At 41.4% G+C, this 24,641-nt stretch overlaps 1 protein-coding gene across 2 annotated transcripts in view; it reads left to right on the top strand.

Moving 5' to 3' along the window:
* Pappa2 (pappalysin 2) overlaps positions 1 to 24,641 on the top strand; it is a 253,987-nt gene that overhangs the window by 5,253 nt on the left and 224,093 nt on the right. The gene's annotated exons all lie outside the window — the stretch shown is intronic.

Raw genomic sequence — 24,641 nt, 5'->3', positions numbered from 1 at the left:
AAGAAACAGAAAATAAATGCCAGAAAAATAGTACCAATAATCTCAATGACCTACAACACCATTTTGTTTCCTCCTGTCATGGTGGGGGACTGAGGCGACCAGGGACATGTTAGAGATAGACTGAGGAAAGACCTCCAGGGCTCTGTATAACCGCATAGATCTTCAGATGAAAAGTTGCTCAGGGTTCTGGGTGCTGCAAATAAGTTTCAGACCAGGACAAAATCTGGAGGGAGATAGTGTCTTCCAATGGGGTGTTGCTGGAACATCCTTTTCGGACACTCTGTCTCCCCCTGTTTGGCTGTGATTTCTCCTTTGGAAGCTGTGATTCCCAGACACTGAGCACTCTTGAGTCATATGGCTTTACTTTATTTTAGTTTTGGTTGGGACAGGGGGTGAGAGAAGGGGCTGGGCAATAAGCTAGGAGGGGACAGAGAAAGAATAGAAGGAAATCCTTTTTCTGGGGCCAAATGGGAGACATAATGAGATGATTATCTGATCAGAGTTGGCAGTTTCACAGATTTCCCCAGATGACAACTTCTTGCTGCCTAGTCTGGCTTCCTAGTACCCATCTGCCAGGGAGACTGCAGGCTTACAACCTAGACCGGGGCCATGCAGCACTGCTTACGCTGTGTCTTCAGTAGCCACCGAGGGACCTGGATCAGTTCCTTGACTGATGAATTAGAGATGGATCCAACAGGAATATATAGCAGGGGACTTGGGTGGGGGGCGGTATTTCTGGGGATTATTAACACCCAAACTGGGAAACAGATGCAGGGCCTTGGGTACCTGGCCCCTGGCCCTTTCATGTCCTTCTGCCTCATGATTGCACAAAGAGGTGTCATGGCTGGATTTGTGTTCTAGTGTTCCTTGTCACACCTGCCTTTTCACCTCCACTCATCCCCTACCCCTGTCTTCCTTGCCTGCCTATGCAAAATCTACGAACTGCCCCGCACACACTCAAATTCTTCTCCCAAGTGCCCATCTGAACTCTTTTAACCTCCTTAAGCATGTACAACCAGGCAAGAAATCTTTTGCAGACAGTCTAGCTTCTAAGGTTTTGTATTTTCTTTTCCCAAATAAAAAAGTCTCTATTATTTGGGACTTTCCCTGTAGGTTTGCTTCAGGAAGGTGGAGGGAAGAGGACATTCCCCAACCTTCCATTCTCTACCTTTCTTCAGACTTACTCTCACCAGTAGGTACCCAGTAGGGTAAAAGTATGGGAGGAGAAAAAAGGGAGGGAGTCAGGGAGGGAGTGGTAACAGTGTCTCCATGTTTCAGGATTCTAGCAAGTAGACCCTGACACTCCAGGCATCCTGTCTATTCATGTCTTAGCTGCTTAGATTTCTCTTGCATACTTCACGGCTGAGTACTCTAAGTCTGCCAAAGGCAAGTGCTCTTCAGAAATAAAGATCACTTTGCATTAGTGTATCCACACCCACAAACAGAAAATATTCCCTCTTTTATCCTGGCTTGGGTCCTTGAGATGGTCACTACTGGTTCCATACAGAATGACAACGAAGAATTAAGTCCCAGGGAGCTACACACAGTTCAATCATTGCAGTTCTTCTCTCCAGTGAGGGCAAGCCAAGATGCTTCACGACTTACCTTCTACTCTTTCAACAGCTCCCGAACCTCCACTTTTTCCTACTTAACTCAAGCCCAGTTTCTAAGGCCTTTATCGATCTACAAGTTTAAGGTGTTTTCTGGTCATCAGAGATGTCAATTCAGCCACACCAACCCTTGGGTAGGGAGTCCTTTCCCCCAGAAATGGGACCTTAGGGAATACTTCCAGTATAAGGCACTAGATGGCAGTGTTGCTTCGTGCACAGGCCATAAGGAAACCCATATAGAAGGGAGCCTGTGATTGTTTTGGTAGCTATTGCCCTGCCCTAGCCTCTGGGCTGTAATAGAATAACCTTCTCACAGACTATTGTTGGTAGGTGTAAGACATCCCTTGGGATCAACTTCATCTAAGTTATTATTATTATTGTTATTATTATTTTATGCAGACCTATCTGAAAGGGCTATAGTGACTTGAGGGCTGTGAACTAACTTGTACTTCTAGCCACTATTAATGAAAACAAACAAAGAAAAAGCTAGATTTACCCTTCTCCCTCCATCACCAGTTCTCACATTGCTCTGAATCATGAAGCTGGACTTCAAAAATGGGTTGAAAGAATGTTTTAAATTGAGTGCCAAGGACACTGTAGGGCACACAGACATTAGGATCTCTTTTGGTCCTTTGAAGGTTCTTGGGACACCTGAAAGGCCAGCCTTCTGAGGTTGCCTATTTCCCACAGTTGAAGAAGGCCAGCTGAGGCCAAGGGAGGACTGCATGCATCTCCTTTACATGAGTAGCCAATTGAGGATTTGGCAATGCACGGCTATGTGGCCACGTAGCCTGAGGTCAGGAACCCATTCATTTGGACCACTAGTTGAATAAGCCAAATTCTGCCCTATTTTGGTGTGAACTCTTTAAGCTCAAGCACCTAAACCCAACATCATCCTGAACCTCAACTTCCTTTCCTCTCCTTCAACCCCAACATACACAAAGGAAGACATTTTAATGGGTTCCTCTGCAGCCATAATTGATTTCAAATGTTCCCTGAAGTCGCCCAGCTGAGTAACCACCTGCTCCTCCAAGCTGCAGGAGACTGAGTCACTAAGACCATGGTGGGGCTGGAGCCTGAGCCCAGGTTTCTTCATCCAGCAAATATTTATTGAGCGCCTTGCCATGCAGAGTGCACAAGTCCCAGTGGGGAAAACAACAGTGTCTAAGAAGCTGTCTTTCACATGAAGGCAAGTTTTCTTCCTCCAGGGATCCAAGGTTTACAACAGCTCCCAGTGCAGAGGTCGGGAGGCTGACAGGCCTGAAACAACTCCCTCTCTCTGACAGTTGTCAGGTCTGCCATCTTTGGCATCCCACAATGCTCTTCTGAGGCTTGGTTTCCTCAAATTGAAAAATTAGGAGAAATAAAAGAATTTGTACACATGTATAATCCCATTGAAGTAAAATGGAAAACATTTCCAAAATAAAAAAGAACAAAAGATAAAAACAAATGAGAAAATGTCTTGCAGAGTTGTTACAGTTTGTATTAGTCACAGTTATAAAGTGCCAAATAAGTTTGACCTGTAAGTTTTGTTTATTTATGACATAGGTGATAGTAATGACAAGAGACATTTATAATATGAACAGGATTCTAATCCAATAACCTAACATTTTTCATTAGGTAAGAGATTAACTTTAAATCTTAGGAACTTAACTTGCTATTCTATAAAATGGGAATGGCAGTGTTTTCCACAATATGGTCTCAAGATAAAAACACTAGATTCAGAGGCCCAAAAGGACCCATTTATTCTATTAAAATTTTAGCTGTTATTTTTTAGTTGTTTGTCCAATAGTATTTCAAATACATCGGACATCATGCTATTGACTTTTTTCCCATTGAGCTATAAGCCCTATCAAAAAAATCTGATGAAATCTATGCCTACTCCCTAGAAAAATGTACATGTTTACATGGCTTGTATACTCAGGGTCTGCTAACATTAGGTCATTGTTCAGAGCTGGTCTATTTGAGTGACATCTATGAAATGAGATTTTATAAAATGCCATGACCTCTCTTTCTCTCAAAAAAGAAGCTCTGTATTCAGGGTGAAGATTTTCTTTTTTATTTTAAATGGAGTATGTGACTCTGAAGAAGACAAAAATCACAGAGATATAAATAGGTTGCAAAGGGGGCCACCTTAACCCAACAGACTCAAGGACAGGGGAAGAGTGCATCCAGACCTTCCCCAGAGCTCCTCAGGAGAGAGGCTTCCATGCCCTCTCCTCGGCTTCCTCTTCCTGTATGCCGGGTTCGTGAATGTCCCAGTGTTCATTCTCACCAGACCCTGAGAAGTTGTCTTTTCCTCTCACATACAACTTCTGGATCAGCACTGAGACGTGCAATGATATACCTGTTTCAGATGAGCAAATGTTTGAATTATATTGAAAGTTTAAACTTCACAACTCTAGAGTGAGGGCTGGCATGTTATGGCCTATGGGCCCCATCAGCACCAAAGCCAAGACTACATTTGTAAATGAAGGTTTATTGGGACAGAGCCACTCTCATTTGATTATGTCTGCTCTGTGACTGCTTCCACTATAAATGGCAGAGTTTAGTAGTTGTGACAGAGACCTTATTGCCTGAAAAGCCCCAAACTTTTTTTTGGCTAGTCCTTCATGGAAACAGTTTTCCAACTTCTGCCTTAGAGAACTGCTTCTTTTTAAACATCAATGGGTTCAGAGATCAGCTGGGGGAACTCCTTAAAAGTGTTAGACAGGGCTGGGGAGATGGCTCAGTAGATAAAGCACTTGCTGGGCTTCCAGAGTTCAATCCTCAGATCCCCCACATTAAAGGCTGGGTACTAGTGGGCTACTGTAATTCCAGGATCCTAACACTGATAGATGAGAGGTGGAGACAGGAGAATTTCCTGGAAGCTCTTGGCAACTGCAGAAAAAAGATATGATCCAGAGTGAGAAATTGTGCCTCAAATGAAATGGGCAGGCAAGGACTGGTCTTTATTAGCATTCACACACATGCAGGCACACACACAAATAATACTTGTAAATATTTTATTTTTATTTATTTAGTTAGCTGCAAGCAGAGAAAGATAGAGAGACATAGAGATAGAGAGAATGAGCACGGCAGGGCCTGCAGCCACTGCAAATGAACTCTAGATACCTGTACCACTTCATGCATCTGGCTTTACATAGGCACTGGGGAATTGAACCTGGGTTCTTTGATTTCCCAGACAAGAGCTTTAACTGCTATGTCATCTCTCCAGTTCATTAATCACTTTTAAAAAAATAAGTTAGAGTCCTGTAGAGATGGCTTAGTGGTTAAGCATTTGTCTATAAAGCCTAAGAACCCTGTTCAAGGCTTGATTCCCCAGTACCCATGTAATCCAGATGCACAAGGTGGCATATGCATCTGGAGTTTGTTTGCAGTGGCTGGAGGCCCTAGTGTGCCAATTCTCTTTCTCTGCCTCTTTCCCTGTCTGTCTGTCTCTCCCTCTCAAATAAGTAAGTAAAAGTATAACAAAAAATGTTTAAAAAATAAGTTAGAGATGCCCTGGGAGTTATACCTGGCAGCATGTACAAAAGGAATATGTTGTACAGAACTCCACCTACTGGGTATTTATTGACCAAGGACACAGGTGCGGTGTCTTGAAGCTCACTGCTGCATGAATGGAGACCACACTTTCTTGAGGTTGCAAGGATAAAGGCAGACCAGATCAGAAACAACCTTTTCTGGTTCCCTCCACTTTTCTGTCTCCTCTAAGGAAACCCTTGCAGACTCAATCATGTCTTGGCATCTTCTCTTGTACTGACACAACTCTGTAACCAAGATGCAGATTTGGATTCCTGTAGGTCTGGGGCAGCCTGAACTCCTGCCTGTCTAACAGGTTCCTTGGGTACTGCTGCTAATGCTGCCACTTAACTGCGTGGGCCATTGCTGAAGCAGCAAGACTCCAGATTTGTGAGCCCAAGGCTGTGGATGGCCAGCATTTTCTGTAAAAGTATGGGTAGGAAAGTATAGTTCAGCCTTCAAGAGCCATGAAGTCTAGGATACAATTACTTAGCTCTGTTGTTGGTATGTGTGTATAGCCATGGGCACTACAAAATGCATTGGCATAGGTGGGTTCCAATAACATTTTATTTGTGAAAAAACAGGTGTCACTCTGGGCGTTGTCCGTTAGTAGCAGTTGCTGACCCTAGTAGAGAAGGTTCTTTCTGCATGTCAGGCTGCTTCTGTGGTCTTACCTTTTGGCTTTGCTTTTGAGTTCCACATTATCCAGCAAACTACAGCAGTGATTGGAGTACTGCCAAGTGGAAGAGAAACACTGTGCCTCTACATTGCTGTCTATGTAAAAACAAAACTTCAAAACTTCTCTAGCAGGCTGGAGAGACAGCTTAGTTGTTAAGCGCTTGCATGTGAAGCCTAGGGACCCTGGTTCGAGGCTTGATTCCCCAGGACCCATGCTAGCCAGATGCACAAGGGGGCACACGCATCTGGAGTTTGTTTGCAGTGGCTGGAAGCCCTGGCACACCCATTCTCTGTCTCTCTTTGTCTGCCTCTTTCTCTGTCTGTCACTCTCAAATAAATGAATAAAAAAATAAACAAAGCAAAACAAAAACACAAAAAACTTCTTAGGGACTACTAATGCTACTTTGTTGAGATGAACATTCCAGGTGGATTATTCATTTATTTATTTTGTTTAGTTTTAAATTTCTACCTTTTTATAAGCAACTTATATTTTTAAATATTTTATTTATTTGAAAGGGAGGGAGTGAAAGGCAGCCAGAGAGAGGAGATAATGGGTGCACCAGGCCTTCTAGTCACTGCAAACGAACTCCAGACGTGTGCACCACCTTGTGTATCTGGCTTTACAAGGGTACTGGGAAATTGAACCTGGATCCTTTTGTTATTCCAGCAAGTTCCTTAACTGCTAAGCCCTCTCTTCAGCCCTTAGATTTCTCCCTCTCTCCATATATATGTATATATATATATATATATGGCTTGTTTGTTTGTTTTTCTAAGTAGGGTCTCATTGTAGCTCAGGCTAACCTGGAATTTACTATGTAGTCTTAGGGTGGCCTCAAAATCACTGCAATCCTCTTACCTCTGTCTCCCGAATGCTGAGATTAAAGGTGTGCACCACTATGCTCGGCTAAATTTCTATATTTTTTTGTTGGCATGTAATAATTGTATACAAATATGGGTACAGTCTGATGTAGTGTGTAAGGGACAAATAATTTTATTTTAAAAATATATCAAAGTTGTTGTGTAAACTTTTTCTGATGAGATGTGAACAAAACTGTATTCACCTCAGATAAAGTATCACTAACAGAAACAAAGAGAACATTCCATGTAAGTGTAGCTTGGTGGACCAATGAGTTTAAGAGGGGTTATTTGCAGGACCATGCATGGGGAGTGACTTACAGGAGCACAGGTAGCTGAAGAAAATGTCTCTTTTGCCCAAATAAGTTTAACTCTGTCTATAACTCCATGAGGAGAGGTATGGCTTCATGGAACCCTTCCCAATGCATGATGGAAAGTTAATGGTCCCAGTCTTATACAGGTGTCCTTCTGTTAATCACAGATGCAAACAGGTCAGGAAGGCAATGACCATGTCATGCCTGACATCATTCCACAAGAGTCATAAGTGCCATACTGTAAAATTCATATGCTTGAAGCATAGAATTAATGTTTTAGAATGTTTTATGTAAGTGTTACTACAATCTTATTTAAGATATTTTTGTCATACCCAAAAGAAACACTGTCCTTGTTAGCACTGTCTCTCCTTCTTTCACAATCCTGTCAAAAATTACAGGCAAACTACCAATCTGCTTGTGGTGCTTTCGAATTGTCTATTCTGGACATTACATACAAGTGGATGGGATGATAAATTTCAACCGGCATTTAGTTTCTTGCAATTGAGATTCATCTATGTTATAACATTTATATGTAATTGCTGCTGAATACTATTTCATAGATAGAACACATTTTATGCCTTCATTAATTGGTGGAGATGTTTGCTTTCACTTTAGGCTATTATGAACAGAGATGTTTTACACATTATGCATAGTTGATTATGCGTTTTTAAATCTTTGGTAGATACCCAGCAATAAAGTTTCTAGGTCATAGGTTAGCTCTATGAGTTACATTTGGGAGCATTGCTGGTCTGTTTTATGAAGTAGCTGCATAATGTTGTTATTCCCATCCATGCATGAAAGCTGGAATTTATGTGTCTAAGCATCAGAAATGAAATGGGCTTCTGTGACAACACTGATGACTAGGGTTTTGCCACAGCCAACATATGATAGGACCTTGGTGGTCTTGAAACATTATCTTGAATGACACGGTGCCACCATGAAGAGCCATTGCTGGTTGATGTGTGTGACATTGTCAAGCTCTGTCCTTGAGCTGACTGAGGTATCCTGTGATGGATTCTCTCCTTCCTGAACGAAATGCTGCATGAAAGATCATCCTCAACAGGAATACAAAATCTGCCCCTGCATTTCACCAGGTGTGCCCTAAACAGCAGGCTTATGGGGAACAAAGGAGAAGAAGAACAGATCCCAGAGGATAAAATTGACACAGCTCCCTCATGTCCCCTCAGTGTTGACACTTCACCGGGTTTTGCTCTAGCTGAGTGCTTGGGCTCACTGAGGTCAGGGCTTGGCCTCCGACTTGTAGGTCTAGGCCTGGGACCCAGTAGTCTCCCAGTTCTCTGGGGTGAGGTGAGAGAGAGGTGAGCATGACAACATGTTCTCACAGCTTCTTGCTCCCCAGCCTTAACGCCTGACACTTGGCATTGTCTTTCCTCTCCTCATCCCTCAATCTTGTTACTGTCAAAGGTTCCTCTACTCTTTTAATATATTTTTTTCAATTCATTTATCTGCAAGAGATAGAGAAAGAGGCAGATAGAGAGAACGAGAATGGGCACATGAGGGCCTACAGCCACTGCAAATGAACCCCAGACACATGCACCACCTTGTGCATCTGGCTTACATGAGTACTGAGGAATAGAAGCTGTGTCCTTAGGCTTCTCAGGCAAGTGCCTCAACTGCTAAACCATCTCCATTCCTACTCTAATCTTTTTGATTTCAGAGACAATGCAGGGAGTGGGGCTTGGACTGACCCAGGTGACTCCTTGGACTCTCAGTGCCCATCCTCTATGAGCTGTGTTTGCTCCCAATCCTTCAAGGGTGAGATAGAAACTCGGGAGGCTTATAGGCCTAGGTTTTTGGTGGAAGAGAGGGTATCAGTTTGGAAATATTCAGGAGTGACTCAGGCAGGGCTGGAAAGAAGGAATTGCCTTTGGCTATCCAAATCAAATTAACTGTTTGCTTATCACTTCCTGTTTCCTGCTTTGTGCCCTTTTCCTTGTTACTCTGGGGCTGGCTTTCTGATTCATTCTGAATGTGTGTGCCAAGAGGACTGGCTCCTGCACTTTCCTGTTTTATGCCATGCCTTGACAAAGCCAAATAAACACCTTGTTTGATGTTTCTTAAGGAGAAGGCAACACCTTCGTCTGGGTCTCTACCCTGTACTCACTGGATGCCCATAGTCTGCCGTTCTTCATGTCATAAATAAGTACATACATTGCATGCTTCTGCCCTCAAGTACCTGGAATTAGGTTACTCTTTGGGCTACCAAATTTGTTTCTGCTCACATTGAGCACAACCACAGTCTAACATCTGCCAGAAAATTATGTGTCCAAAAAAAAAAAAAAAAAAAAAAAAACCACAATTCTTCTCATATCAAGATTACTACCTGATTTTAAACAATCTTCCCTTTTAGATTTTTTTCAAAAACATGAATAGCCAGTAGCTCACGTAGACAAACAAAACCATCCCTGTTCTCTTTATGGCTCCGAGGTGAATGGCGATGGAAGGTGGTTCTGTTCAGATATATGATGCGACCACCGGAAGCCAAGCTTGCAGAACATTTTCAAATTGAAGCATTGCCACAACAATGATATCAAGACCACTAAGTGTGGCTCATTTCTGGATTAGAAGTCCAGTTACCTGATCAGAGGTGAAGTCACAGAGCTTAAAAATTAATCAGTTAGTCACTGATCAGGCAGTGACTCAACATTTGCTCATTTTCATACAAAGAATAGCTGTATATCCTGGTTGGAGTATGAAAGAGTGGTTCTGTCCTGTATGTTTGTTCAGTCACCCATTTATTTATTCATGTATTTATTGGTTGGTTCTATATTTAGTGAGCTTCTATCAGGTGATGTATCACATTTAACAATGTGCCGGACAATCAAGAATGACTCAGGCAGAGGCTATGTCTTGTGGAATTCTTATAAATGATTATAGCCTGGCCCATGAGAAATTATGGCAAGTTTTCTGGGCATCTAGATAAAGTCCACTTTACACTCTAGTCATCACATGCATATTCTTGATCTCCTACAGTATGCCAAACACTGTGCTGGGCCCTGGCACTCAACACCCGTATGTGGTTATACCATTCTGTTATCTCTCTGTAGGCTTCTTACCCTGTGCCCAGGCTATGAGCTCCTTGGGGTCAGAGGCTGTGCTCGGCTCATTACTACTTCCAGAGCACCTCATGAACTGTCAACCAGCACGTTATCTAATGAATAAGTGAAGAGTGGAGGGTTTGGTAACCTTTGAACCCTATTGATTTCCAGGATCTGAAATTTCCTTACCGAAGACTAGAAGTTGCAATGATCCTTTTCCTCAGCATCCTCTTCTCTAACCTCTCTGAATTTATTACATTTGATAAATATTGACCAGGAAGTAGTCTTTGAAAATTGCAACTCATGGTCTGGGGAGTCAGCTTAGCGATTAAGGCATCTGCCAGTGAAGCCTAAGGACCCAGGCTTAATTCCCCTTACCCCATGTAAGCCAGATGTGCAAGGGGATGCATGCATATGGAGTTCATTTGCAGTGGCTAGAGGTCTTGGTGCACCCATTTATTCTGCACTCCCCTCACCATCTCCCTCTTTCTCTCTCTCAAATAAATAAAAATAAAATACATTTAAAAATGGCAATTCATTTACAATTTAGCTTAACCATAATTATTTCTAAAGGTTATAAACAATCTATTTGTGGTTGAGTGTGTACAAACACACACACACACATACACATGTGAGTGTGGGAATGTGTGTATGTGTCATGGGGCATGTGTGAGGGTCAGAGGGCAACTTGAGGTTGCTCCTCTCCTTTGCATCTCACTTGAAATAGGAGCAGGGTTTCTCTCTTTAGATCTTGCTTTGCTTTTGCTCCTCGCTGCACTTGGAGTGAGCTTTAGGTCAGCCATCCTTTATCCGCCTCACATCTTGCTGTTGGCATCCAGTATACAGAGGCATGTCGTGGCCTGTGATTTTTATGTGTGGATTCTAGGAAGGACTGCGTGTGGGTACTCCAGTTTGAGCAACCAGCGCTTGATTGACTGGGCCATCTCTCCACTCAGAAATGATCCGTTGCCTTTGTTTTCTTCTTCTTGCTTGCATGTGTTGTCTCTTGCTACTCTCACTGGACTTGCAATCTTTGCATATACATGTTCACACTCTCCACGGTGGGATCCATTTAAGCAGGAGAATGTGACCTAGAAAAAGGCAAGTTTTGCTAGTCTAAAGAGGAGAATGGCGTAACATGGAACATCACAGCCTTTGCTCCTTCTCTGGTTCTCTCAAAGTCTAGAAGATTTTTTTTTTTCCTGAGGTAGAGTCTCACTGTAGCCCAGCAGACCTGGAATTCACTATGTAGTCTTAGGGTGGCCTCGAACTCATGGTGATCCTCTACCTCTGCCTCCCGAGTGCTGGGATTAAAGGTGCGCGCCACCACACCTGGCAAAATCTAGAAGATTTTATAGAAACCAAAGTACACAGGTTTAATTCCCCAGGACCCACGTAAGCCAGATGCACAATGTGGTTAATGCATCTGGAGTTTGCTTGTAGCAGTTGAAGACCCTGGAGTGCCCATTCTCTCTTATCTCTCTATCTGCACCCCCTCTCTCAAATAAATAAGTTAAAATTAAAATTAAAAATACTCTTTAGCAGGTGAAATCATTTTAGTTTATTATTTTGTTATTGTTATTTTGGAAATAAGGTTTTCACCCTTATTTCAGCCTGTAGCCCAAGCTGGCTTAGAACTCACTAATTAGTTTAGGCTAAACTTGAGTTCAAGGCAATCCTCCTGCATGAGCCTCCTGAGTGGCTGGATTGCAGGCATGAGCCCCCATGTCTGCTTTGAAATCATTTTTAACTTAAAATATACCTATAAGCATTTTCTAGCTCACTTATGTCCAGTCACTCATTCACAAGTTTATTTATTTAAAAGAGGATTATTGAACAGTATAGGTATTTGATAATTATTTTTGAAATAAGCTGCAACTTCATGCAGAATAATTACAAACATGAATCACTGCAGAGGTCTATTTTAGACATTGTGTCAACACACATTAATAATTAGACATGATTGCACAACATAATATCCTTATAACCCTTATAATACAACTCATGGCATGGTCTGAGGACAGAGGTAATCCTGGGCAGGGCTCCCTTCCTGGGCGTGGTGATTTTGCTGGTCTCTTGGATAGAAAGTGGAATGTCACTGGCCTACTTCAGCTAGGGACCAGCCATGGCAGAGGAGGGGGCACAAGCTGGTGGTCTCACCCTCTCTGTTTCATGGGGTACTCTCAGCATTTCTTGAAAATGAGTAGTAAATGTGCTATACACTGATGTACTGCTGAAATCCAGTCCCTGGGAAAGGAGGCAGCTTTTCCCTTGCTATTCCTGACACTTGTTTTCAACCTTACCCCTCAGGCCTTGCCTCTCACTAGCCTGCAGCCTTCCCCTCCAGCCCAAATCACATGATTCCAGGTATAACTTCAAGCAGCTTTACTTAGCAGAAGAGTCCTTCTGATCTCCTGTAGGCATTTGAGTGTGAGGTTGATCATCTTAGAGCTGTCATCTACATTTCACTCCAGTACCAGGAAAGAGCTTGGAGCAGAGTGGGGATTTTGTACACTTACTTTCTTATCTCCACAGCAAACACTCTATCCCCGAGTTAGGAAAGTCTATCTTGCCATTCTGCTTGGGCCATCCATTACATTCTTCTTGCCTCTGCATAAGGTGTCTCTTTTCCCACTGAAATAGATTCCCTCCATGTGATGGGAAGAGGTTTCTGCACCTGGAGTCTGGTATAGGAGTGTGAAGTCTCTCATTTGTAAATTTGGAGAAGTGATGATTTTCCCCTCAGAATTATTATTAAATTGAAATGAACCATATATGCTTAGAACTATGCCTAGTACATAGTAAATGCTTGATCAATGTCAGTTGCTCTTCTTGCCATCCATGGTGATATGCTGTATACAGGAACCCAGAACTTGCTCTCAAGAGTCTACCAGCTCAGCTGGTCAGTCCTTGTTTATGCTCCTTTCCCCTAAGGCCTTTTGCCTATTGTAGACCCTGCTAATTCTCCTCATGCCCTGCATATCTGTATAGTACCATCCATAAAAATCTTGTCATTAACGTATGGCACAGCCTACTCTTTTGTGCTTTCTATGGCCAGAGTCACAGGTCTGAGATACTAAGAACCAGTTAGAATTAAAGGCCTCCACTCAAGATGAACCTAGAGACCAAGATTCCAGGCGTAGTCTGTCCAAACAATAGCTCAGAGGGACCAGAGAGGCACTGAGAGGGAAAGATACTTTATTTCTCCTGATGTCATACAGGGGCAGAGTAGGGCTACACTCCCAATTTTCTTGGCTTTGAATTTGGTTTACTTCAACTCTTTGGGACTGCTTCTGTTTAATTTAAAGCTCTTGTTGGAAAGCAGAAGAAAATCTTTTAGGAAGATTTTTCAATAAGTTTAAAAAAAGAAGCTTATGACTTTAGTCCTCATTTAACCCCAAATGTCAGTTCATTGGCTAAGGCATTTTCCTTTGTCCTTTCTTCTTCTCAGGGACCAAGAAGCCAGAGTGGTTTCATGCATGGGTTTATCCAGAGGTCAGCACTAAGCTTCCTCTTTGAACACTGGCCTCTGTAGACTCACCTGGGTTCAATTTGAGAACACACACCTCATACCCTCAGGCTTTCCATCACTGTCATATGGCAGAACAGAGGAGCTGTGAGTATTCAAGTCTGACTGGCATTGCATTTGTGTGGTTCCTGGGTTACCAGCCTCCCCCTCTGAGTACCTTGTTCCTTAGCACACAGTCAGAGTCATTTAGGGTGACTTGTACTGGCATAACAGAGATACAAACATTCAGCAATCATTAAGCCACACTGGCACCGTGTGTACATTGACTGACTGTAATACCCACTGGACAGGGGCGGATGTTAGAGAAGTAATGCAATAATGTCTAGCTTCAAGAAAACCTGACATGAAAAATCTCTCCTTAGCTGACCAAGAAGCTGGAGGTCATTTTTATTGCAAGAGAGCATCCTTGAGACTTGCTTTAATTAATGACCCTTGGAATGCTATGGGTCACTGAATGTAAATGGAATACTATTGAACATTTCTTAGGGTAGAATTGGTTTTAAAAAATTTCACCTTGTTAAAGAAATATCAAACACATTACTGATTGGAATCTCAAAATTATTTATTTGATGGATGAGTGAGACAAGGGGGCATTTGAATTAGTATTACTTTACTGAGGTTAGAAAGGTGAGCTTTCAGGATGACCATGGTAGATGTGGAGGAAGGCTGGAAAAAAGGGATAAGATCTCTTGCTAAGGGTGCCTCTGTATCTCTCCCAGGACTAGAAGGCGCTGGGAGTCATGGTATCATGCCCATATGAAGGAATCCATTCTATTCCAGACTGTATCACTTTCATTCTTATTGCTGGGAAAAAATACCCAATTAGAAGCTTCTTAAAGAAGGAACAGGCTTATTTTCAGCTTATTGTTTTGGGAGGAAGTCTACTATGTTGTGAAATCTTGGCAGAGGCATACAGTCCATGTCACATTGCCAGATCAGCAGGGAGGATGTAGTGAGAGAGCATCGTAAGACTTGTTCCCAGTGACATACTTCCTCAGCAATGATCCTCCTTCTGAAGGTTCTGCAACCTTCCCAAACAGCTTCATCAGCTGGGGACTAACTATGCAAACACATGAGTGTATGGAAACATTTTACATTTAAACCACCACAGAGCCTCTCTCTGGTGGGGGAGCTTTGTGTCCCACAGCTTTTGTGTCACCTGCCTTCTGAATTTGGGAATTTTTGTACTTTCTATTATAGTTGCTGGCTTTGGAACTTTTGTTAAGATGGGAGTAGAAAGGAAGCTTGCAGATAGCCATCCACCTTTACTAAACCACAGCAGCCCATCCCACCCTCCTCTTACTTCACTGATGTGCTCCTCATGGGACTCCAAAGCTACATGACCAACATTCCACATTTCAGCCTCAGGGAAGTGCAGGCTGCTTGTTTTAGAAGGCACATGGGAATGGTTGAAATAGGCTGTAGAGATGGCTTAGTGGTTAAAGTGCTTGCCTGTGATATTTGATCTCTCTCCAGATCCCCACATAAGCCACACACACAAAGGTGATGCAAGTGCAGGGTTGCACATACACACTAGATTAAAAAAGTGTCTGGAGTTTGATTGTACTGACTGAGGCCCTGGCATGCCAATTATCTCTCTCGTGTTCTCACTCTCTCTAAAAAATAAAGGCAGAAAAGAAAAAAAGAAGTGGTTGAATTGGCATTCAAATCAATCAACCAATCAATCAAAAAAAATCCATATTCTTAAAATTACTGAAGCCATAGCTCTGTGTTTCTCCCCAGCCCTTTTATGGTAGGAAAGCAACACATGAACATTATGATAACAAACAAACTTCAATTATTTACTTATTTCCTTATATGAGGAAAGTGATTTAGTATGGCTCAAATGAACCAAGATAATGGAAGATGTCCAGCAAAATACTGACTATGGAGGAACTTCTCAAGATGAGTCAGAGGGACAAGGATGAGGAGGGCCTTTGATTCCCCTCAGTCCTTGATGGTTAATGTTGGAGGAGAAGTGATCCAGTGTGTTTCTTCATGCACAGACACTGTGGGCAAAAGCCTGCTAGGTCAAACCAGTAATTGCCTCCACTGTGGGGAGTAAGTGGTGGAAGGGGGTAGGGTTAGGGAATGTTTTTCATTAGGGGAAACAGAGTTATGTGACATATTGCCAATTAAGAGGATGCTCTTGGCAAATCTGATAAGTAATCTTTATGGATTAAATCCATTAATGAATTTCTTATTTCTGTCATGGGTAAGATGTTGTCCTTGATACAGTGGGAACAAAAGGACATAAAAGGCAGGATTTCCATCCCTGAGGAAGCTGCTGGTTGAAGAGATAGGCCCAAGTGTGCTAAAATGTTGATGATAATATCAGCAGTGACTACCACTACTGCACGCTGTGCTGACCACTCCTAATTTCTTTGCATGTGTGAGTTTATTTTATCTTTTCCCAGACCCTATGAATCAGGTGCTCTTATCACCTCAATTCTAGGAGCATGGAAAATGAGATTTGTTGCATGTTGCTTAGGGTTGGACAGTTGTTAAATCTGATCTAATTTCTGGGCTCCACAGCCTACTCCTTCAACAAGAACAGGACTACATACCTTTCTGATCTTCAGCTGACTATCGAGCTCAGTAGTTGGAGTCATTTGTGGGACTCGAAGGCCTTGGTCAGAGAACTATGGGGGGATGTTGGGAATGGGGCGAGGTTGTTTTCAGAGATTCCTGGGAAGTTCTGGCAGGTACTGGTCCATGTCTCTGCAAGGAGTATTCAATTTCAGGTTGGCTAGAACTTTTGTGCCTTTGTAGATTACTTTTTCAGCAAGAACATGATAACTGGTAATGAGTACCATATGTCATGTGACTGGCTTCTTGCTGGAGTGCCAAGGAAACATCTCTGAGGAGACACCTGCTGCCTCAGGTCCATGTGAGGACCGTGGTAATAGCCAGCATGGTTCTTCCCAGTTCTGGGCTTCCCTGGGACATTCACTGTTCTGACTTTTCAAACAATCCTAAATTACTTTAATTAACCTTAAAGTCACATGGAAATGGTCAATTTGCTACTCAGTAGATAGCTTATTTTTGTACTTACATTAATATTATTATTCCAATCTGCTAACAGAATCAATTGGATTAGGAAATTTTCTCCAATTAAAACCTCTTTTGTTTTGGAGGTAGGGTCTCACATTAGCCCAGGCTGACCTGACACTTACTCTTTAGTCCCAGACTGGCCTTGAACTCACAGTGATCCTCTTACCTCTGCTTCCCAAGTGCTGGGATTAAAGGTGTACATCATTACACCTAGCTTAAAACCTCTTTTGAGATAAAACTTTTTATCCTGTCTTCAATTGTGCTTCTTTGAGGCTAAGCACTAAAAAATATTTATTATTCTTTTTATTAGCTTTATCATTTATGATTTTTAAATCTTAGTGTGTGTATATATGTACTGTAGCACACATGTGGTGGTCAGAGGGCAACTTCAGTGCTGATCCTTGTTTTCCACTTGTTTGAGGCAGGGTTTATTTTGTTGTTCATGGCTATACATGCCAGGCCTGCAAGCTTCTGGGATTTTCCTGTCTCTGCCTCCCATTGCACTGTAGGAGAGTTAGGAATATGGGTACTTGGCATGATTTCTTGCTTTCTTTTGTAATTTCAAAGCAGTCCTCATCTCTTTATGCAAACCTGATGTGTTGTCGTTCACCCTATGCTTGGGTGGCCATGGAAGACCAAGGAAATCCACCTCCTGGCTTCTATCATCCATGCCTGCAACGAAAGCATGACTAAAACGAAAAGTGTTCTGAAAAGAGAGGTTGAAAAATTTGTTGGAATGATGCTAGTGAAATGGCCCCCAGGAGGCTTTTCTCCACTCTTCTCTAATTCATAAAACTTTGTACTCACAGATGAAAAGTTAAGTGTAATCTTGTCTTGAAGGAAAGTTATCTAGAACAGCTGATAAACACCACCCTGGGTTCCTTTCTTTCTTTTTTCTTTACTTTTCCCCATTCTTCCTGACCACACAGTCCTGGTCTCTGTCAGCTCTTCCAGGTCTGTTTCTTTGATGGATGGACTTTTTTTTTTTTTTCTATTGGCCCTTTTGATCCTCTCACACTCTCTCTGGGAGGCCAGGATGCTGGGTAAGTAGTTCTGCAGAAGGCATCATGTACACGTGTGGGGTAGACCCCAGGCAGAATATCATGAGAGAGACTTTGACTTCTATCACACTGATTTATGGTTATGACCTAACCTGGCCCTGTTTTTTGCTCATTTTTCCTCCTCAAAACAAACTTTTACCTCACAGCATGTTTTTTAGGTTACCAGAGTTGATGACACTGCCCGTGACTCTCTGTTTTGTTGAGTGAGCTTTACCTTCTTGGAAGCTGCTAGGGCTTCTTGGAGAAGGAGGACTCTCACTCCTGATTTTAATCCCCTAGAGGTGAAGAATAGAACTCTGCCATGGGGATTTCTTGGAAGTGCGCTTACACAGCAGTGTCTGTGCCAAGGGTAGCGTTTCTGCCCAGATCTTACCTTCACCTCTTGCCACCTTGGCTTGTTCAGTGAACTCTTCTGTGAGAATCTGCCAAGGATGAATTTTCCCTACAGGGTGGGGCTTTGCCTAAGACAAGCAAACTCTCAACAAGTTTTATCATATGTTCTGTTATCCAACTGTGAAGGATCCAGAAGGAAGCAGGTCATTATGGGATGGCTGGGGAAAAGCCCATCTTATACACTGGTGAAAGTCCATCACTTGTAGTTGCACAGTGGGAGACACGCTGGAGCCCCTCTGATTTGTTTCTCTCTATCACATGCAATTTCAGACTTGTAGAAACACTGTTTTTGTGGGTCAGAACTCTCCTGATGCCTCTTGATTTCAGTAGCAGGGTGACTACAATGCAGGAACAATAACCAGTCATTCTTTGACTTGTGGGAAATTCCTAGATATCAAAGACAAACTCCTGTTATTACGTCTCAGATTGCTTGGTTGAATCATTTAAAAACAAACAGACATTACAACAAAAATACTAGCAATAGAAGCAACCTACAGCAGAAAATCATGTTGCTGAGGGAAGTCAAAATCAAAGCTTTCCCAGCAAGATAAAACAGGGTTCATATTTTTCTTGCTTCTCTTTTGTGTGTGTGTGTGGGGGGCAGATTCCAGAAGTCAGTATCATTGATCTTCCTCATTCACTCTCTACATTTTGCACTGAGGCAGGGTGTTTCACTGAACCAATCAGGCTAGACCAGCTAGTTAGTGATCCCGAAGGATTCCATGTTTCTGTCTCCCTATAGCCAGGATTATAGGCACATGCTATCAAGTTTTCGTACTTGAATGGTAAGCACTTTACTCACTGAGCCATCTTCTGTGCCACAATTTAGGGTAATTTTTGAAGGGCATCTCAACAGATAGGAAACATTTCAGACAAAAAGGCAGATATGATGTCATTCATTGGACAGGGACTGCAGGGCTGGTGTTAGAGAAAGGATATGTGGACTAGACAGGGTTTTAATGGGAGATGGGAGAATGGAGTCTCAGAGGATTGTTCACAGTCTTGGCCTTGTGTTGCCTCATGGTAAGGGGTACCTTTGGCTTCTTTGTTTGTTTGATTGCTGGATTAATGAGGCAGAATATACCTAAAATACAGATACTCCTTTTCATCACGGAAGTAAAAGGGTATGAGAGAGTATTTCCCCCCTTTTTCATTGCCTTAAAATAAATATGCCAAAACCAGGCATGGTGTCATGCACTTTAATCACAGCACTCAGGAGGCAGAGGTAGGAGGCTAGCAGTGAGTTCAAGGGCAGCCTGAGATGACATAGTGAATTTCAGGCCAACCTGGGCTAGACCTAGAAAATGAAAAGTAACCAATAAGTAAAATAAAATTGCTAAAGACAGTTAGTTCATTTTTTTTTATTGACTTTTACAACTCCCAGATGATACTTTTCCTCCTCATTATGGTGTGGAAGCATCACACGCTGTGTCCAGTCTATAATCAGGAATTTCTTCCTGTCAAAACCAACTGACAAGATTTCAGGAGGGGAAAAGGGAGATTTCTGGTAGAGAAAAAAATTAAGCCTCCAGCGCTGGAGAGGTGAACGTGGCTGCTACAGGGACTATCTCACTTTTCCTGTGCATTATATTCTCTTCAAGCACAGGGTTCTGTTTCACCAGTCACATACACACACACACACACACACACACACACACACACACACACACACACACATATTCATGAAACTAGTCAAAAAGAGGAAGTCAAAATTGAAGCCACTGGATTAATATCACTTTCTGGCTGTGTGTTTTTCACAACATCTTTCCTTCACCTGCTCACCCTGTGGTCATAGGCCTTGGCTTCACTATAAGAAGCCCCCTTTGTTTTGACTTCCAGAATTGAAGCCTAGATGTTATAAATTGTAGAAAACCCTATGGGGCCATGCAGAATTGGTATCAGATATTCAGCAAAGCAGCATCAACATAGGCTTTGGCCAGTAGGATGGCTCAGCCAGTCTGTTCTCCTCTCCAAATTATTCCCAGGTACAGGTGCAGGTGCAGTTCTGGGTGTCTTTCCAGGAGTCAGAGAAAGAAAGTAGTCTGCAAACTTACTAATGCCACATTCACCAGTTGATGCCCCTCTTCTTGATCCCAAACAATAACTTTTTTAAAAAAATGGATTTGAAATATTTTAGTGCAGTAGAAGAGACATAAACTGTTTGGTTGAATAAACTTGGTTTTCATCCCTGACTCTGGAATTTGCTAGATTTGAGACAGAATCACTTGCTCAATCTCCTGATGCTCAACTTTTGGTCTTTAAGGAAGTGTACTCTGATTCAGCTCATGCATTTGTGGTACAGTTTAATAGGGCTAATAGATGAGCCACTGCTGGAACATAGTGGACATTTAATAAAAGATAGTTCAAGCTTATTTCATCTTGGCTTAAGCAGTGGAGCTCCCAAGTGCAAAGAATGAATTCAAGAATTGAAGTAAGCAGTATTATTCCTATATAGGGTTTTCACTTAAAAGTTTACCCATTAAACAATTTGTAACACTCCAGTTATGAGGTTCACACTTTATTAGAATGTTTAATAAATTGGGCTGGGAGATTATATTCCAGTTTGAGAGAAGAACTTTCTCCTTGAGAGTAGCTGACTCTATTATTTCCAAATGCTGGTAATTAATAATAGAGAACTAGATGCACATGATTTTTCTTAAAGGCACATGCGTATATTGCTCCATTAATAAACCCATGGCCCCTAAATATGGATTTTGGAACTGAGAGTAGGGCTTCAATGAGCATGATATGCTCCCTTAATTTACTTTATTTTAGGTTTTAATATAAAATAAGGTATTTGAACAAGTTTACATTTAGTAAACATTGATATATAACAGAAGGCATCTGGAAGCAAGAGTTGCATAAAATCATTTTCAAAGTTTTAAGATGATGTGGTTTGAATTTTTGGCTTCAACCCCACCACCATCTTTTGAGTTACATCATTTGATCTGATTTCTCTAACCATGGGCTATCATAGTTCAGTTTGGTGATGAGTGATTTCATAAATCATATTCATGATCTGGTCCCTCTGTTCTTCCCAAGAATGTGGTTTTGATGAATAAACAACAGTTATAATGTGTTTGCTTCTATCCCATGTAAATCCAAAGTTATAAAATCTCAATGTTGCACAAGGGCTTAGTTTTACCACGTATATTGTGTTGGCTCAGGTTGTGTTGGTTCTGTCAGCTTTTGCTGTGATAGACGGAGAAGAAAGAGAACGTGGTAATTTCTGTATATCTTTTCCTTTGAAATAAAGTTTAACTTCTTTCTGCTTCATGGGGTCAGGTAAGCAGGGCTGAGGGTCCTTCCTGAGAGCACATGGGGAGCTGAGGTGGGCTGCTCTGTGGTCTCAGCTTGTAAGGAAAGGGTGCTAAAGAGCAGACCTGGAGTGGGTGGATTTGAGACACTGTTTTACTGGTTACTGGTGCTCAGGTAGACATCTGAAAGCTCAACGTCTGGAGCAGAGGCAATATTTGCCCTATTAAATCACAAAGCAATGTCACATGTTCTGCGCAGCAGCTGTATCTACTTTAGTGGGAGGAAAAGGAGACATTTGGCAGGTTAGATCTGCTTTCCTTTTCAGTCTGGACGTGCTGGAACTGGTTCCTACTGGTTCATTTAGACCCAAATGTAGATTTCTCTTCCCAATCCATGTATAGTGACATTGTCTGGTAATGTACACCTGGCCATTATAGGGTAATTTACACTACAGAAATTGGTAAATACCAACAATTTTCAACTTTATTATAAATTGTATAGCTTCCTATGAGACATATAGAAATAATTCATTTAAAAAATTTTTTTGTTCATTTTTATTTATTTATTTGCATGTGTCAGAGAAAGAGACAGAGAGAGAGAGGGAGAGAGAATGGGCGTGCCAGGGCTTCCAGCCACTGCTAACGAACTCCAGATGCATGTGCCCCCTTGTGCATCTGGCTAACATGGGTCCTGGGGAATCAAGCCTTGAACCATGGTCCTTAGGCTTCATAGGCAAGCGCTTAACCACTTAGCCATCTCTCCAGCCTGAAGTAATTCTTTTATTGATAATTTTTAATGATAATTCAAGTCCCAAATATATTAAGGTGTTCAAACTGCAATTAGATCAAGTTAGTTATCTAAAAATTATACACACATGCACACACATATATGAAATCTAGAAATTTATATCTCATCTCATATATATATCAGTATGTTCAGCATAAATAATATTCAAAGTCAAATAGACTTCAGAAATCTTAAAATCCAGCATATAGGTGACAGATGAGTAACTCTATGGGACTTGTGTTAAATAGTGTGGTACTTTTGTTCATAGGTCAGCAGTTGGACATAATGAAGGCTAATGTAATACTTGTTAAAATATATGATCCAGCCATTGGCGGTGGTACGCTTTGGAAGCAGAAGTAGGAGGATCATTGTGAGTTCAAAACTAGGCCGAGAATAGTGAATTTCAGGTCAGCCTAGGCTTGAGTGAGACTTTACCTTGAAAAATAAAAATAAAAAATATATATGTACAAACAATATAGGCCGCAGTTGTTTCATTTTCTTTTTGACAATCCACCTAATATGAGGATTTTTTTCAAGACAGCAACTTTTAAGTATTTTATTTATTTTTTAATTTGAGAGAAGGGAGAGAGAGAGAGGGAGAAAATGGGTACTCCATTGCCTCTAGCCACTGCAAACCTTGTGCATCTGGCTTATATGGGTACTAGGGAATCAAACCAGGGTCCTTAGGTTTTGCAAGCAAGTACCTTAACAGCTATACCATTTCTCCAACCCAGTACAAGGATTTTTATAAAAACATTTTATTGAAAATTTTATCCATCTGTGTTCTAAATTTTGATCACAATCTTCTCCCATTACTATCTTTGTTTCCCTACCTCCCTCCCTCTCCCTGAAACCCTTCCTTCCAACTAGTCTCTCTTCTATTTTGATATCTTTTTTTGCATTCTTTTTCCCTCCTCCATCATCTATGACAACATGTTGATTGCCCAATATTGTGCAGGTAATGACAGCTGCTGTCAGGTCATGAATATCAGGGGCACTTTATGTTTGGAGGACAATATTCCAAAGCACGCCTCCCTTTCCTTTGGCTCTAACATCCTTTCTATCACCTCTTCTGCAATGTCCCCTGAGCCTTGGTGAATGTGATAGTGATGTCTCACTTAGTGCTGAGCACTCAGCGGTCACTTTTTCTCAGCACTTTGTGTCTTGAGATTTGGGTCTCCCTGGTAGTCACTGCCATCTAGAAATAAAAGTTTATCTCTCCAAAAGTGAGAGCAGCAGAACTAAGCTATAGCCGTGAACATATATATTTAGAGGGCAATTGTATGGGTACAACATATTCATTTACTTATGAAGAATGCTACTAGGACTTTGTTTGGGATTTCTCGAGTCTGAGTATTATTTTTGATAGGATAGCCATTTCCATGATAATGATTCTTTCAGTTAATAAGCATGGGACATTTTTCCATCTCCTTGTGCCTTCCTTAATTTCTTTCTCCAGAATTTTACGTTTTCATTGTAGAGATATTTTTCACTTCTATAAGAATTTTTTTTTTTTTTTTTTTTTTTTTAGAAAAATACCACTGCAAACAAGCTCAAGATGCATGTGCTACTTTGTGTTTCTGGCTTTATTTGGGTACTGGGAAATTGAACCCAGGTTAGCAGGCTTTGCAAGCAAGTGCTGTTAGCCACTATGCCATCTCCCTAGCACAAGAATTTCTTAAGAAGTAAGTTTTAAACGTTTTAAAAAGACAAACAACAGAATAAGAACAACACAGTTTAATTGCTGGATTGAGTAGGAGCTATTTTCTTAAAAATAACTCTATTGCTTAATTTACAAGTTATTAATTTGTTAGAAACAGGAGAAGATATTTGACCATTTATGAGAACATAGTTAATTTTAAAACATTTGCCTGTTATAAGAATGGGAAATTCATGGCTTATAAATCTTGACCATTTTTAAATGAACACTGTTGTCTAGACTAATGTAAGAAGTTAGGGGATACATTAAAATCATTGTTTAACAATCTAGGGGAGAAAAATTATTGATTTTATACCTCAGGTAAATGATCCTAAGATTAGTAGATCTCTCCATCAGTTAGTTATCAATTTAAGAAAAAAAAATTAGCATTTCCATATAAGTGTGTTCTTTCCTCTTAATTTACAAATGAGAATTGCCTCTGGGAAGAGGTCCTCAGTAAGAGATGGTGCAAAACAAAAGATAGCTACTGAGAGCATTCAAGGCCTCCACTATGCCTTTCTTCTGTGGTCCTACCACATCTGCCCTTAATATGTGTTCCTGCCTTCTTTTTTATTCAAGTAGATTTCTTGGTTCTTGTTTTCTCTGAAGGAGGTAGAGGTGATGAGGAAGTGCAAGGCATGCCATCATTTATCTGGAGAGTTCTGCTTATGCACTGTTGTGGACATTACTGGGTAGAGAGCAATTATGCTCATAAACTATTCACTCATTTTTTTGTTGCTGTTGGTTTTTTTTTTTTTTTTTTTTTTTTTTTTTTAAGGCTAGCATCATGGGGCTACTGCCATTTTGCATACTCTGGGAAACA

This window comes from Jaculus jaculus, chromosome 1 (assembly GCF_020740685.1).
Source record: "Jaculus jaculus isolate mJacJac1 chromosome 1, mJacJac1.mat.Y.cur, whole genome shotgun sequence".
Taxonomy (NCBI): Eukaryota; Metazoa; Chordata; class Mammalia; order Rodentia; family Dipodidae; genus Jaculus; species Jaculus jaculus.
This window is presented reverse-complemented; position numbering and strand designations above follow the sequence as displayed.